Source organism: Neophocaena asiaeorientalis, unplaced genomic scaffold (genome assembly GCF_003031525.2).
Source record: "Neophocaena asiaeorientalis asiaeorientalis breed wild unplaced genomic scaffold, Neophocaena_asiaeorientalis_V1.1 scaffold476, whole genome shotgun sequence".
NCBI lineage: Eukaryota > Metazoa > Chordata > Mammalia > Artiodactyla > Phocoenidae > Neophocaena > Neophocaena asiaeorientalis.
In genome coordinates, this window is record NW_020172178.1 from 8,592,246 (window position 1) to 8,606,847 (window position 14,602).

General features: G+C 48.6%; 1 protein-coding gene and 1 non-coding gene across 3 annotated transcripts in view; one reads left to right on the forward strand and one right to left on the reverse strand.

Moving 5' to 3' along the window:
* The window catches only part of TRAF3 (TNF receptor associated factor 3), a 117,355-nt gene that overhangs the window by 40,653 nt on the left and 62,100 nt on the right, over positions 1–14,602 (forward strand). The window lies entirely within an intron of this gene.
* TRNAE-CUC (transfer RNA glutamic acid (anticodon CUC)) lies at positions 10,009–10,081 on the reverse strand. Its single transcript has one exon. It is a non-coding gene; the product is annotated as a tRNA-Glu (tRNA).

Here is a 14,602-nt window from a genome sequence, read left to right on the forward strand (position 1 = left end):
GTTCCCTTCTATGGCTGAATAGTATTCCTTTGTGTGGAGGCACCACATTTTATGTATTCGTTAAGTCCATTGATAGACATTTGTGTTGTTTCCCTTTTTGGGCTGTTATGAATAGTCTAGCTTGGAACATTCATGTACAGGTGTTTTGTGGGACAGATGTTTTCGTTTCTCCTGGGTGTAGACCTAGAGGGGTTTGCATCAGCTTTGGCTTACTGTTCAGGTTCCCATTTAAATTTGTAAAGAGGCTTTACTTCTTGTAACTGGGGCCTTTATTGGTGACCTGGTAGCTCCTGTTTCATGTTTGAAGGCCCTGGGCCCTGTTGCCTGGAGAAGCAGCCAGAATATACAATATCCTTCTTTCCTAAGATCAGATCCCATCACAGGGTCTTATCACATAAGTGTCCCATTAGATTTTTTTGCAGCTGATTAAGCCTGTTCTGCATCCAGGCCAGCTAACTCTTGTCTGTATTTTATACTTTTCTTGCATTCTTCTCCTGCTTCTTCTTGGGGACACCCTTTGTTCTTCGGCCCCAGCAGCACAAGGAGTGACTGAGTGATTTGTCTGTCTGTGTATTTTCCCTTCAGGCAGTATACACTCACTCCTTCGGCTTTTTTTACGGTAACTTTGGTAACTGGGTTGTGTCTATTTTTGAAGTAGTAAACACCTTAAGATGGTAGTGATACTCTTGAGCATTTTGTTAAGTATCCAAATGAGACCTATAGAGATGTTTCCATAATTTGTATCAAATTCATGTAAATGTACATTAGCAATATTAGCTAATTGCCTGAGTTAGTTATGAATTTCATTACTGCTCTTTAATAAAGGAGCAGGTTGTGCCGTGGTCATTCCAATTAATGGGGAGAGCCCTTCAGGTCTCTCATCACGTATTTAAACTGAGTTAAGCTTGGAAAAATAATTATTGAGTGCTTTGTGGATACTGGCTTTATTTTGTGACAGTTGTGCCTTACATTTTGAGAATCTTATGCTTTCAGGAACCTTACGCATGCATTAAAGCAGTTAATCAGGGCTTCCCTGGTGGCGCAGTGGTTGAGAGTCCGCCTGCCGATGCAGGGGTCACGGGTTCGTGCCCCGGTCCGGGAAGATCCCACATGCCGCGGAGCGGCTGGGCCCGTGAGCCATGGCTGCTGAGCCTGCGGTCTGGAGCCTGTGCTCTGCAACGGGAGCGGCCACAACAGTGAGAGGCCCGTGTACCGCAAAAAGAAAAGAAAAAAAAAAGCAGTTAATCAGTTCAACTCTGTGAGGTTTGTAGGATGAGCGTTACTCCTTTCCTACAGACAAGAGATTGCAGGTTCGGAAAGAGACCGGCCGGTTGGGAGTCGGCGTCAGAGGGAGCAGGGTGTGCGAGAGCGGGCCCTGCCCCACCAGGAGGGCTGTGCGAAGTCCAGAGCCCACAGCCAGGCGGCCCTGCTTGAGCGCCCCGGCGGTGCACCTGAAAAATTCCTTCTCGTCTTTGAGTCCGGCCGCCTCAGCGTGCAGTGGAGCTGCCCGGCCGGCGGGCGGGGCCTGGCTCTGTGCGCTGCTGGGCCTGGCTCGCTGCCCTTGGCTTTCAGATGGCGGACCTGGGAGGCGGGTGCTGTGTGGCCCCGTAGCGGCCGCCCCCGCAGCCCGCCGCCGCCGGCCCTCGAAACCCCACCCCCCACACAGGTCTCAGCCCCGGGTCGCTGTCGCCCCTCCCGCACCTCGAGGATTGCTTGTCCGGGAAGCGCAGAGTCTTGAGGTCAGACCCCTGCCAGCTCCCCAAGACCCTCCTGGGAGAGCCCGCTCAGGCCAGAGCCCCGCGTTCTGGCGACCCAGGCTCAGGTTTCCGAGGAGCTGAGGAGTGGTTTGACAGCGGCCGCAGAGAGCCGCCTTGAGCCGCGATTTGAAAGGCGGCATCTGGGGGGGGGTGCCTGGCCAGCGCCTAAATGTGCCGGGAGGCGTTTCATGGAAGTTCCTCTGCGTTCGTTAAACCACTCTAGTGGGTCTCTGTAAAGCAACGAGGAATGTCCTCGCGCTGTCTCTTCCTGCCTTCGCCTCTGATCATCCACCTCGTGCCAGTCAGGAATGCCTGCGTGAGGTGCCTCTGGTTTGGTCTGCGATATTCATTTATTCACATCGCGCCTCTCCGGGGAGAGATGGGGTGGGAGGGCTGCAGCATGTCCGTAAATGTGCTCCCTCCTGCTCCCTTGAGTGAAGCCCCAGGGAGGCGCCCTGCTCTCCAGGGGGTGCCTGTGGTGAGGCTGTGGCTTGTGGAGCCCAGCGGGGTGGTGTGACTCCTGGGCCTCCCACCTGGCCTGTAGCTGAGATCCTCTGCGCCTCAGGAGGAGGGGACGCGGGAGCGCCTCACGGCGTGGAGCAGGGGGCCGCCCCGTGGGGCCCCTGCACGGACGCCGGCCATGCCGGTGACGTGCTGGGCGCTGCAGATCCGCAGTGTCCCTTCCTTACAGTGTGGTCGCCACTCGGGCGATGGGAGCCCAGCGGGAGGGTCCTGGCTGCTGGGGGTGGGAAGGGAGCCGGTGAGGACTTCCTGGAGGAGAAGATTCCGGAGCCTGAGGAGTGAGGGGAGTGGGGGACAGAGGGAAGGCAGAGCAGGGTTCTCCCTCCAGAAGAGGGCGGGCTGTTTGTGGGGAAGCCATGGGCTGGGCCGGGTCCTGCCACTCGATGGGGGAGTGGCCAGTAGTAGGGTCCTTGATTTGCTGGTTCCCTCACCCGGTCCGTTACCTGGTCAGCGTCGGGCTCGGCAGCTTCCACGGTAACCCCTCCGGGAGGTGGTGGCTAGAGCCACGGGGGGACCGCTGCCGTGTCCTGAGGGGCCTGGTGCAGGGCCGCCCTGTTCCGTTCAGAATCTGCCACGTCCGCTTGGTGGCCGTGCGCCCAGGGCGAGTGTGTGCTTCAGGGACCAGGTGCTCGGGTGTCTGTCTGGGCGGCCGTGAGGGTCTGACGGACTTCTGGACGGAGCCTGTGCGCGCTTTCGCTGGGGACTCACTGGCACGTGCCGAGGAACGCTGCACCATTTTGAGGGTGTTCTCCCCTCGTCTCTCCGTTTCTCAGCAGGGGGGCACATCCTTTAGCTCCTGTTAGATGTTCTTCCTCGTAGAACCTTGCCCTGGAACCCCACACCGGCTCCAGTTCCGTCTCCCCGGCTGTGCTGCCCTCCCCCGCATCCCAGTCCTCAAGCCTGGAATGACTTGTCCTCCGTGTGTCACCCCACTGGAGAGCCCCTCACCATCAGGACAGCGAGCTCGGCCTTACTCATGTCCTTTCACAGATAGCACGTGGTTAATGCTCACTAAATAAACGGAATAAAGCAACGAAGATGAAAGGTCACTTAGTAAGCATGCCGCTATCTTAAGTGTCTTTTTCTGAGTTTGGTTGTACGGGCAGTGGTTTAATATTTCAGGTGCACTGTCTGTGAAGGTAGCTGAGCGTTCAAGGTGACTGCTGCCACTGAGGCACTAAAAGTGCTTGCTGCGCTCGCATCTTCTGGAGTGAAAGTCCTGGTTGGTTCCCCGGAGCTCCTCCGTCGGGCTCTGAAGCTGGTGGTAGGCAGCAGATGTGCAGGATTCTCACCGGGACTGCTTGATCATTACGGATGGTGTGTCATCACGCACATTTCATTGATTTCCGCATTTTCACACGGCACAGGACATTGTCAAAGCAATCCTCCAGTGAAAACCACAAACTAGTCAGCCTTTAGGAAACAGGTTGGAAATCTAGAAATGCTCCCCCCAAGGTCTTTGCAGCATTTTTTAAAAAGATCTCTACAAAATCTTTGTAAGTCAGAAGGCAGCTTTCTGTGCTGGAGAGTCTCTCTCCAGCGCTCTTGCTTCTGAGGTTGGTAGCTTGCAGAAAGACTGCAATGCAGCGGTTGCCAAAGTCTCTGTTAATATGGCAGCAACCGGCAGGGAGGTGTTTTGCTCCCCTTCACAGCTGCTACCTGTGGCCTGCAGTCTGAAGGAGGGGGTAATGAAGGTGGTGCTCCCCTGGACTTAGCCGTTTAGTGATAAGGACAGAGGCAACTTTGTGGACACGGTGCCAGCACAGGCATGTCCTGCCGCAGCTCTGTTAAGCTCCCGATGCAGCGGGCTGCCTGGGGACGTGAGGCTGACGATGCCTTTGTAGGCTGTGCACGGTATGTGTCTTCTTCTCTGTGTTCATGGTGGATTATGAGAAGGTAAGGGACTTTAAAAACCATGAATGATGTGTGTTTTAAATGTTTATCAATGTGCCTGATGAAGGTAAAGAATTATGACTGAGTAGATCTCTCCTGAACCTGAGAAATAAAACTTTGATTTCTTATTAAAGACGGGTCTGGACATTTGAACAACTACCTTATTTGTGTTGACAAATGCCCTCTAAATAAATTAAAGATGTTCTTTAAAGAGATCTGCTTTCTCTTTGACTTGCTAAACATGGTCGAATTCCAGAGATATAGCTATGGATGTAGTATGTTTGTTTCTTTAACTGAAGCAACGACAGTTTCATGAATCTGGTGTGGAACATTTTGTTTTATAAAATCTCAACCATGTGGTGGTGGCTGATGAAGTCTGATTTCCTTAGTTCTTGTCTGCCTTCAGATGAGCATTTTCAGTGTGTGCAGCCCTGTCCTTATCCTGGGGTGAGTTGGATGCTACCTCCAGCTGTTCTGCTTTGTTTATCTAGGAGGCAGACTGAGAGTCAGAACTCAGATTTATTTTGCTATGAGTTGGTGGCCCCAAACTGTACTAAATGCATTACGGGTGGTAATTTATATGTGCAACGCCTAGAAATACCATGTCATGGTTACCATGGCGACTGCATGCATTCTGAAAAGCTTATGAATGGGCTCTGAACCTTCTGGCATTTTAAGTGAGATGTTCCAGCTGAGAGCCTACATTCATGACCAGTGTAAATAAATTCAGCTTCCCTCGAGCAGCACATCCTTTCTCTTCATTGACCAGAGTTGTCACTTCGGCCCAGTTCTTCCTCTGGAGACATCTGCCTTGGTCTCTTGGTTCCTGGCAACAGACTGTGGCCGAGAGATGGTTTTCTGCTTGAGGTTGGGGACTAGTCTGTGTGCGTGCAGTATCCCAGCCCTCCGTGTGCGGCAGCACACAACGGACTGGCACGTCCGTGCCTCCTGGGGGCTGGCAGTCCTCGACATACCCAGAGCATGGTCGCAGCCCTGTGTGCTCGTGAGTTTCCGGCAGAGCTCTCTCCATTTGAAGAGCTTCTTTCCAGCAGCACACCCCAGGGCGCCAGGAGAGCCTGACTTCCAGAGAGGGGGCCCCGCCTATTTCTGCTTCCAGGATATCAGGATGGTTGGCTTTGGAGGGGGAGGCCCAAGTTAGAAAGACCCACATTCAAAGGGCCAAACTTGTGAAAATAATAAACGAAGGCCTGTTCTCTTCATTACCAAAGGATCGTTTGCTGGTTGTTAGAAATATGTGTAGCATAGTTTGTTTGAAAACCGGTTGCCCTGTGCATGTAAACTGTATTGATACCTTGATCGCGTGGGACTGAAGTATCTGGTGGCTAATATTTTGCAGAAGGCGCCCAGACAGCCTGCTGCCTGGGGGGCTGAGGTCTGGGGCAGCCCTGGGGACGAGGACGGCTGCTGAGGCCCTCTTTCCTGAGCTTAGCCCCACTGGTTCGGGAGGACAGTTCACCCTTGCAGAGAGCTCATTTTTGTTGCTAACGAACATTCAGATCATACAGTTTGAACTTTCAGCGTGCAGGAGAGTTGACCTCTCACGTCAGTGGGTGTGTCGCAGTGACTCACCTACAGGCCTCAGTTAGGAGTCTTCATCTAATTCACTCCCTTTATTTCACAGATGAGGAAACTGAGGCCCAGAGAAGCTATGCCACTTGCTTAAGGTCCCAAAGCGGTGAGAACCAGATCTAGGATCAGAAACCTGGCTCTCTGTCCTCCTCAGGATCGCGTTCCTGACAGAAGGGGTTTGCTCTCAGTTCACCGTTCTTTGCTTTCCTTTTACAGAAGAGAGCCCTATCATGATAACTGGACTAGCGCCCTCTAATTTGTAATTTAAAACATTCCTTCCTTCTTTCTTGCGTCAGTCATTGAGCAGCTTCTGCTCACTGTGCTGCAGACTTTGGGGCTGGCGGTGGAGGAGGGCAGGCCGCGTGCTGTGCCGAGAGATTAGCGGCGGGTGCACCGGGGCACACGGCCTGGGTGTCGAGATGAATTCTTCCTCCACAGCTGCACTTCCGCCTGCCTACGGTATTTTCCAGCGAAGCTCAGTGCCCGGCAGTCGCCAGGGGTGAACCTGAGTCATCACCGATCGAGTCAAGGTCACGACACCGTATTTACTGAGACAGAACAGCCCAGCAACGTTAGGTGCAGCTTACAAGTCACAGCTTATAGCGAGTAATGAGGTTCGGCGCACAGGGCTTGAAATGCAACTTGGTATGCCAGATGCCGCTTCACCCGGGTTTTAAATTTGCCAGTCTTCAAGAAGATTGGGCTTGTATTACAGCCTGTATTTTCCTAAATGGCCTCAGTGACACCTCCTATCCTGTGGACTGTCTCACAGTGGGACTTTGGCCGGGAGGTGGGTCTCTGTTCCTTCTCTAGGAACCTGGGCCAGGTGTGTGACCTGCTTCACCCAGTAGTAGGGCAGAAGTGATGCTGTGTGACTTCCAAGCTAGGTCTTAAAAAAGAGGTTCCGTTTTTGCCTGGCTTCTCTTCTGGGGACACTTGCTGTGGGGAAAGCCATGCTGTGAAGCCCAGCTAGCTCGGGCAGGGGGAGCACATGGCAAGGCCCACAAGGAGCCATTCTGAGGCCCCAGTCAGCGGCCTCCCAGGACGGGCGAGTGAGTGGCCGGGCAGGTGACTCTGGTGTTCCACTTTTCTCGCTTCCCAGCTGAGGCGTGCTGTACCCGGTCCAGCAGAGCCCCACCTGCAGAGCCTGTGAACGTGACGAGTGGGGGTTAGGCCACTCCATGCTGGGGTGACTTATTACGAAGCCTACTTACTGCAGTCCTTAGTGTTTCCATTCATTGATATTAGACATGACATTTTATTACATGCTGGGTGTAGAAAGCTTAAGAAATTACTGTTTTTGAAAAAATGATTAACCTTAGAAAAAAATTTTAATAACAGCTTTTTGGAGATAATTTGCATAACATAAACTCTACCCTGTTATAGTGCACAGTTCAGTAGCTTTTAGTACATTCCCAGTTGTTCAAACAGAACAATTTTTATCACCTCAAAATGATAATCAGACTCTTAATATAATTTATTCAACAGACAAGGACACGTGAAAGACTAGGATTCCTATGCATTATGTTAAACTGTGGTGCTGGGTGTCTAGGACCCAGCAGGCACTCAGGCCCATGTTTGCTGATACATGAACTCAGATGGAAGCGTGAAGATGATAACCTGACAGGTTGAATTGGGTTTGGCTGCGGCGCTTGGAGCATCTGTTATGTGCACGGGAGTTCACCCTGGGTGTTTGGTAAGAGGTGAGCCTTGAACTGGGTTTTCATGGCGGGGAAGTAAGGAAAGCGTTTGAGGGACAGAGACTGTGCTACGGTGGGAAGGACATCTCTGGCTGGGTCCCTGTCAGAGGAGAATGGAGCACAGGGTGTTTGCTGGGCGGGGGCAGGTTCAGACGCGTGCTGTGCCTGCGCGCTCCTCCCCCACTGCGCGTACCACACACACACTCGCGCTCCCGCCTGCCCTCCCGTGGGTGTGCGCTGTTCCCTTTCGTGCGTGCACACGTAAAAGCTGACCTCCTGGGCGGAAGGAAGCCGAGGCATGGCCCAAAGAGGAAAGGGCTGCTGACAGCCTAGACCAGGGGTCAGCATACGTTTTCTGTAGTGGGCCAGATAGTAAATGTTTTAGTCTTTGTGGGCCAGTCCTGGGTCTCTGCTGTTGTAGGACATACGTAAACCAATGAGCACGGCTGTGTTCCAGCAAAACTAATTACAAGAGGGTAGACCCAAGCTTGCCTGCCTCTGGCCTACAGGAATCCATCTGATCCACCTGCCTTGTCAGTGGTCCTGGCGCAGACGTGGCTCGTGCCTCCCATCTCCTGCTCAGGCTTCGAGGCCGTCGGGACAGCTAGTTCTCGGTCCCCTGGCTGCTGCCCCGGCGTGGAGAGCTTCAGCAGGGCAGCCCGCACCTCCCTCAGCGTTGGATCTCTGACTCGGTACATACACAGCAGGAACTCAGCAGTGTCCGAAGCCCCTGAAAAGTGATAGGGCTGTCGTGGGTTTGGGGAGGGGGGGAGGTGGTGAGCCAAGAGGACAGAAGGAATAAAGCCAGTGGGTAGGTCCAGTAGTTTCTGGACCCCATTGCTTAGAGGCATGTGGTAGAATGTGGGGAAATCTGGAACGGTTTGGCCCTGCATGAAGAGCCCAGGACCCAAGGCATCATTCCACTTAAGTGAGATTAAATTACCTTTCAAGAGAGCTGCATCGGGAGCCTTAGAAGTAACCTTTCAGGTGGAGAACATTCCTGCTTTTAAATCTTGGGAAACACTGTGGGGTTTTTTTGGCGTTTTTTAATGAGGAATCATGTAACCTAGGTGCCTTACCTAAGAGCCTAATAATCAGATCTCTAAAGCAAGTGCCTTAGCAAACAACAAGGTGTTCAGTTCCCCAGGTAGTTTAGAGGAGATAAAGCCCCAGAGGAAAAAGCCGACACACTCTCGAACTGTTGACCCCTGTTCACATCCAGACGAGGAGTAGCTGCTCATTTATGGTATGTGCATCAGGCACTGGTGTTGGAAGCCTGTGATCGACTAACAATGAATTCAACAGTATAATCTCATTTAAATTGTTGTTTGGCTTAGAAGAGTAAAAATTACTTCAATTGAAGAAAGTAAGTATCTTGACTTGTCAAAAAAATGATATTCAATTAAAAATGACAAAATTTCACAGCCCTGCATATGTTACAAAATGGCATTTCACAGGCAAATTCATTAATTGGGGTTATTTTGCAAGGGTCTTCAGACCCTCAGATTGGAAGAAGCCCCCCTTTCACATGCTTCCCTTGCGGCTTGTGCTGGGCCGTAGGACATCTGCGTAACGAGGTGACTTCTGTCTTCTGAGTGACCACTTTTGTCCCTGAATGCACAGCTCACAGAGAAAGGGTTAGGATGGGGCTTCGGTTTGCTGCACCGTGAAGACACGCCTCCTTGATACTCTCGATGATGGAAGACATGGATTGTGAAATATTAAAACCTCAAGAAATTATTTCGTTCAGTCCCTCCCTGCCAGCCCTCTGTTTCACTGAAACCCACCCCAGAGGGGAGTGTCTGAGCCCTGGCCTCTGGGCTCCTGTCCAGCCTCCCGGGGTGACCTTCATCCTCCAACGCCAGCCATGGGTCTTGTTGCCCAGAGTATAGGAATCTTTCTTAGCTTGGAACCTTAAGTCCAAACCCACAAGAACATTGCTCCCTCTTATTCTGCCTGGGGTTTTCAGAACGTCTAATAACGCTGGACAGTTTTATCATTCATCATCATGAGTAGTGTGGCTTATTACAGCTTGCAGCTACAGATCTTGGAGAGCAAATTCATTTTCTACATTCAGATTTGCTCATCTAAAAATTCTGTTTATCATATTAATTTAGAACAAGGCTTCTGTTATGAGTTGTGGAAAAACAGCTCCTGTATCCCCTTTAATAAAGATATTTTTGAAATGTAATTTAATGCGTGTAAGTGAATTACTGTTCAGGTTTTAGTTTGTTGCTTGGAAAGAAGTGTGAGAAGAAAAGCATCTTTTTTATCTTCTCTTCTTGTTTTTTTTTTTTTTTTTTTTTTTTTTTTGCGGTACGCGGGCCTCTCACTGCTGTGGCCTCTCCCGTTGCGGAGCAGCTCCGGACGCGCAGGCTCAGCAGCCACGGCCCACGGGCCCAGCCTCTCCACGGCATGTGGGATCTTCCCGGACCAGGGCGCGAACCCGCGTCCCCCACATCGGCAGGCGGACTCTCAACCACTGCGCCACCAGGGAAGCCCTCTTCTTGTTTTTTGACCGCACCTCACAGCTTGTGGGATCTTAGTTCCCCAACCAGGGATTGAACCTGGGCCCTCGGCAATGAGAGTGCAGGGTCCTAACCACTGGACCACCAGGGAATTCCTGAGAAGTATCTCTTTTTATTTCTTTAAATATTTTTTATTTTTGGCTGCGTTGGGTCTTCGTTGCTGCACGCAGGCTTTTCTCTAGTTGCGGCGAGTGGGGGCTACTCTTCGTTGTGGTGTGGGGGCTTCTCGTAGCAATGGCTTATCTTGCTGTAGAGCACGGGCTCTTGGTGCGCGGGCTTCAGTAGTGGTGGCTCACGGGCTCTAGAGCGCAGGCTCAGTAGTTGTGGCTCACAGGCTCAGTAGTTGTGGCACACGGGCTTAGTTGCTGCGCGGCATGTGGGATCTTCCTGGACCAGGGCACGAACCCGTGTCCCCTGCGTTGGTAGGTGGATTCTTAACCACTGCACCACCAGGGAAGTCCGAAAAGTATCTTTTTAACAAACACATTTTCTAAGCTCTGGCCAGCAACCCACTCATTCAGTTAATATTTATCAAGCACTAATATTTATCAATATAGTATTTTATTATATTTGTATATGTATTTACATCTGTGCTAAATATATGTTAGTGTGTTTATGTATATGTTATACATTTACTATATACATAAATGTATACACACTAATTATATATACATATGTGTACACACATTAAAATCAAGCAGAAGTATAGCAAAAAGTTAGATACCCTAGAATTATAGTGGATTTTTTTTCCCTGTAAAACCTATAGAATGAGCTATTGAGTTGATGTTCAGTATGAGCCAGTTTTTTTTTTTTTTTTTTTTTGCAGAAGCCCCCTGAGCCACTTTTTAATCTGAGAATTTCAGAAATAGTTAATTCCTACCGATCCTTCAGCTTATGGCTTAGACACCCTCTCCTCAGGGAGGCCTTGCCTGCACCCACGCGGGGTGCTGCTGGCGCATTCGTCACGTGCTTCCCTTGGGCAGTTTTCACGTCTCGTGCACGCACACCCACAGTTACTTGTGTCCCTCCCCCAGGCGGCAGCTCCGGGGGGCAGGGCCCTGCCCTCCTTGTCCCCTGCTCCTGGCGCGGTGCCTGCGCCACCCCGGCTCTAGGCTGCATGCTGGGTTCCAAGTGAGACTGGGCACCAGGGTTTTCCCCTGAGGGGGTTGTCGTGCTCTGCATTAACCTTTCCTTTGTAGGGCAGTCTTGGAAGTTTTCAAGTGTTTTCTCATTCAACCAAGAAATCTTTCTTCCATGACTAACTTCCTATTTTTTCAAATGATTGAATACTTCTATTTTCTCCCTCCACCAAGGAGTTGGAAACTACTAAGAACAGATGACTTTGTATGGGTCCTTCCTTCTTTTGCTCTTCCCTCAAGTTCTTATTCATGTAAATGGACGAATATATTGTAGGGATAGCAGATTCAAATGGATCCTTCTAATTTAAGGATAGAGATTTTTGAGGAGAATGAGGAAGTTTTGAGAAACTAGTAAAACCTGCCCTGGTGCTGTGGATTCTTTATAGGAAATTCTCTTTCGTTTTCCTCATGACAGGTGCTAGACTGTGAGAAGGGACCTACCATTCAAAAATATTTATCAGGGCTTCCCTGGTGGCGCAGTGGTTGAGAGTCCGCCTGCCGATGCAGGGAACATCGGTTCGTGCCCCGGTCCGGGAAGGTCCCTCATGCCGCAGAGCGGCTAGGCCCGTGAGCCATGGCCACTGAGCCTGCGTGTCCGGAGCCTGTGCTCCGCAACGGGAGAGGCCACAACAGTGAGAGGCCCACGTACCGCAAAAAAAAAAAAATATTTATCAGGCATTTATGGCCCCTGGGGTCAGACAAGCCTAGCTTTTGTCCCAGCTGCCCCGGACCACCTGGGACTCAGCCGGGTGCTGTGTGCAGGGTGTGGTGCCGGGCGCTGCGGAGCCCCAGCACAAAGGCGCTCGCTCCCTGCGCTTCGTCAGGGGCTCTCAACTTGCTGGGTCTGTGCTGGCGTCGCCTAGCGGCACTGCTTTAACCTACAAATAAAGATTTATTTTCGTATTGTTCCGATAGAAGATTGTATTAATGTAGGCACTTTATTTGCATAAAAGGTGTTGACAGAATATTTTGTGTTCAAAATATTGATTAATTTGGGGGGAAACCTAAGGGATTTGATGTTGCATAACAAATCTCTATTTAAATTCACTGAATAAACTGCCGTGAGTCATAACTATATTAAACCAAAGCCAGCACTGCAGAATAGAGTTTATTTGAAAGAACAAGTAGATGAAAATGTCAAGGTGACCTGGAAAGGTTTCACGCTTCTGTATAACTCTTGAGTTAAAATAATATGACCAGTCGGATGCCACATAGGAAACTTTGTACTGGTGGGTCCAGCGATCTTAGCAGCAGGGGTCACATTTGATTAGGAAGTAGATTTATTCTGGAGGGTTTATGTAGCATGAAGAATATTAAATTCAAAGAGATCATAGTGATATTTAAGATGTCACTGGATATCTTAAATTTTCAACTTGGCTCTGTCAAAATATTCCTGACATTTTGTATTTTAAGACTAAAGTAAGTATGCAGTGGTAATGGATGTTTGGTCATGATTTCAGGTGAGTAAGACTTCAGAGAAACCTAGCACAAGGCCAAAAACGAAACTAAACTCACCATTGCCTTGCAGTTACAAACCACGGCGTGTTTTACCGAAGGGTAGTTTTAACTCTGTTACCCAGTAGCGTGGGGTAGTCACTTCATTCTTAAGTAGCTCCTTGCCTCCTCCTTGTTCAAATCCGTTTGGATAATGCTTTTCAAAAGTAAGCAAAATAATTCTGGTCAATTCGCGTATTAAAGTGGCTAGAAACTAAGCAAATGATTCTTTAAATGATGTGAGAAGATTCATTTTAGCCTAGCCAAGGTCTCAGTAACCGTCCTTGAAGTCTGACATGGCCTTACTGGGTTCAGCTAAAGGTGCTTTTTTTTTGGTGCATCTGGTTGTGAGTGTCATTTGTTAGTCCTAAGGGAATACATCAACCCAGGATGTCAATGCTGAAATTCAAAGCAATGAAAGAAGATGCTTGGTTTAAAAAAAAGGACAAAAAACAAAAACAAAAAAACAAACAAAAAAAAAAAGGACAAATGCATCTGTTAGGCATTACTGATGTCTTGGGAATTTTGAGGTATGTATTTTGCTTATTGCTAAGGTATTAGGTGATTGCCCAGGATGTGAGCTTACAGGTGTCAGAGCCATTGTGAACAAGCTACCACGGAGGCAGTGCTGGTCCGTGAGACCTGGGTTTCAGTCCTGGTGACTCTGACTTTGGACAAGTTGCTGAATGTCATTATTTTAGTTCCTCAAGAGACCAGGGAGGAATTTGGACTACTGGATAACATTTTTTTTTTAAATGGCCTTTATTATGTTGAGGTAGGTTCCCTCTGTACCCACTTTCTGGAGAGTTTTTATCATAAATGGGTGTTGAATTTTGTCAAAAGCTTTTTCTGCATCTATTGAGATGATCATATGATTTTTATTCTTCAGTTTGTTAATATGGTGTGTCCCATTGATTGATTTACATATATTGAAGAATCCTTGCATTCCTGGATAAATCCCACTTGATCATGGTGTATGATCCTTTTAACGTGTTGTTGGATCCTGTTTGTTAGTATTTTGTTGAGGATTTTTGCATCTATATTCATCAGTGATATTGGTCCGTAATTTTCTTTTTTTGTAATATCTTCGTCTGGTTTTGGTATCAGGGTGATGGTGGCCTCATAGAATGAGTTTGGGAGTATTCCTTCCTCTGCAATTTTTTGAAAGAGTTTGAGAAGGATGGGTGTTAGCTCTTCTCTAAATGTTTGATGGAATTCACCTGTGAAGCCATCTGGTTCTGGACTTTTGTTTGTTGGAAGATTTTTAATCACAGTTTCAATTTCGTTACTTGTGATTGGTCTGTTCATATTTTCTGTTTCTTCCTGGTTCAGTCTTGGAAAGTTATACCTTTCTAAGAATTTGTCCATTGCTTCCACGTTGTCCATTTTATTGGCATAGAGTTGCTTGTAGTAGTCTCTTAGGATGCTTTGTATTTCTGCGGTGTCTGTTGTAACTTCTCCTTTTTCATTTCTAATTCTATTGATTTGAGTCTTCCCCCTTTTTTTCTGGCTGATGGTTTATCAATTTTCTCTTCTCAAAGAACCAGCTTTCAGTTTTATTGACCTTTGCTATTTTCTTTGTTTCTGTTTCATTTATTTCTGCTCTGATCTTTATGATTTCTTTCCTTCTGTTAACTTTGGGTTTTGTTTGTTCTTCTTTCTCTAGTTCCTTTAGGTGTAAGGTTAGATTGTTTACTTGAGATTTTTCTTGTTTCTTGAGGTAGGCTTGTATAGCTATAAAGTTCCCTCTTAGAACGGCTTTTGCTGCATCCCATAGGTTTTGGATTGTCGTGTTTTCATAGTCATTTTTCTCTAGGTATTTTCTGATTTCTTCTTTGCTTTCTTCAGTGATCTCTTGGTTATTTAGTAACGTATTGTTTAGCCTCCATGTGTTTGTGTTTTTTATGTTTTTTTCCCCTGTAATTCATTTCTAATTTCATAGCGTTGTGGTCAGAAAAGATGCTTGATATGATTTCAGT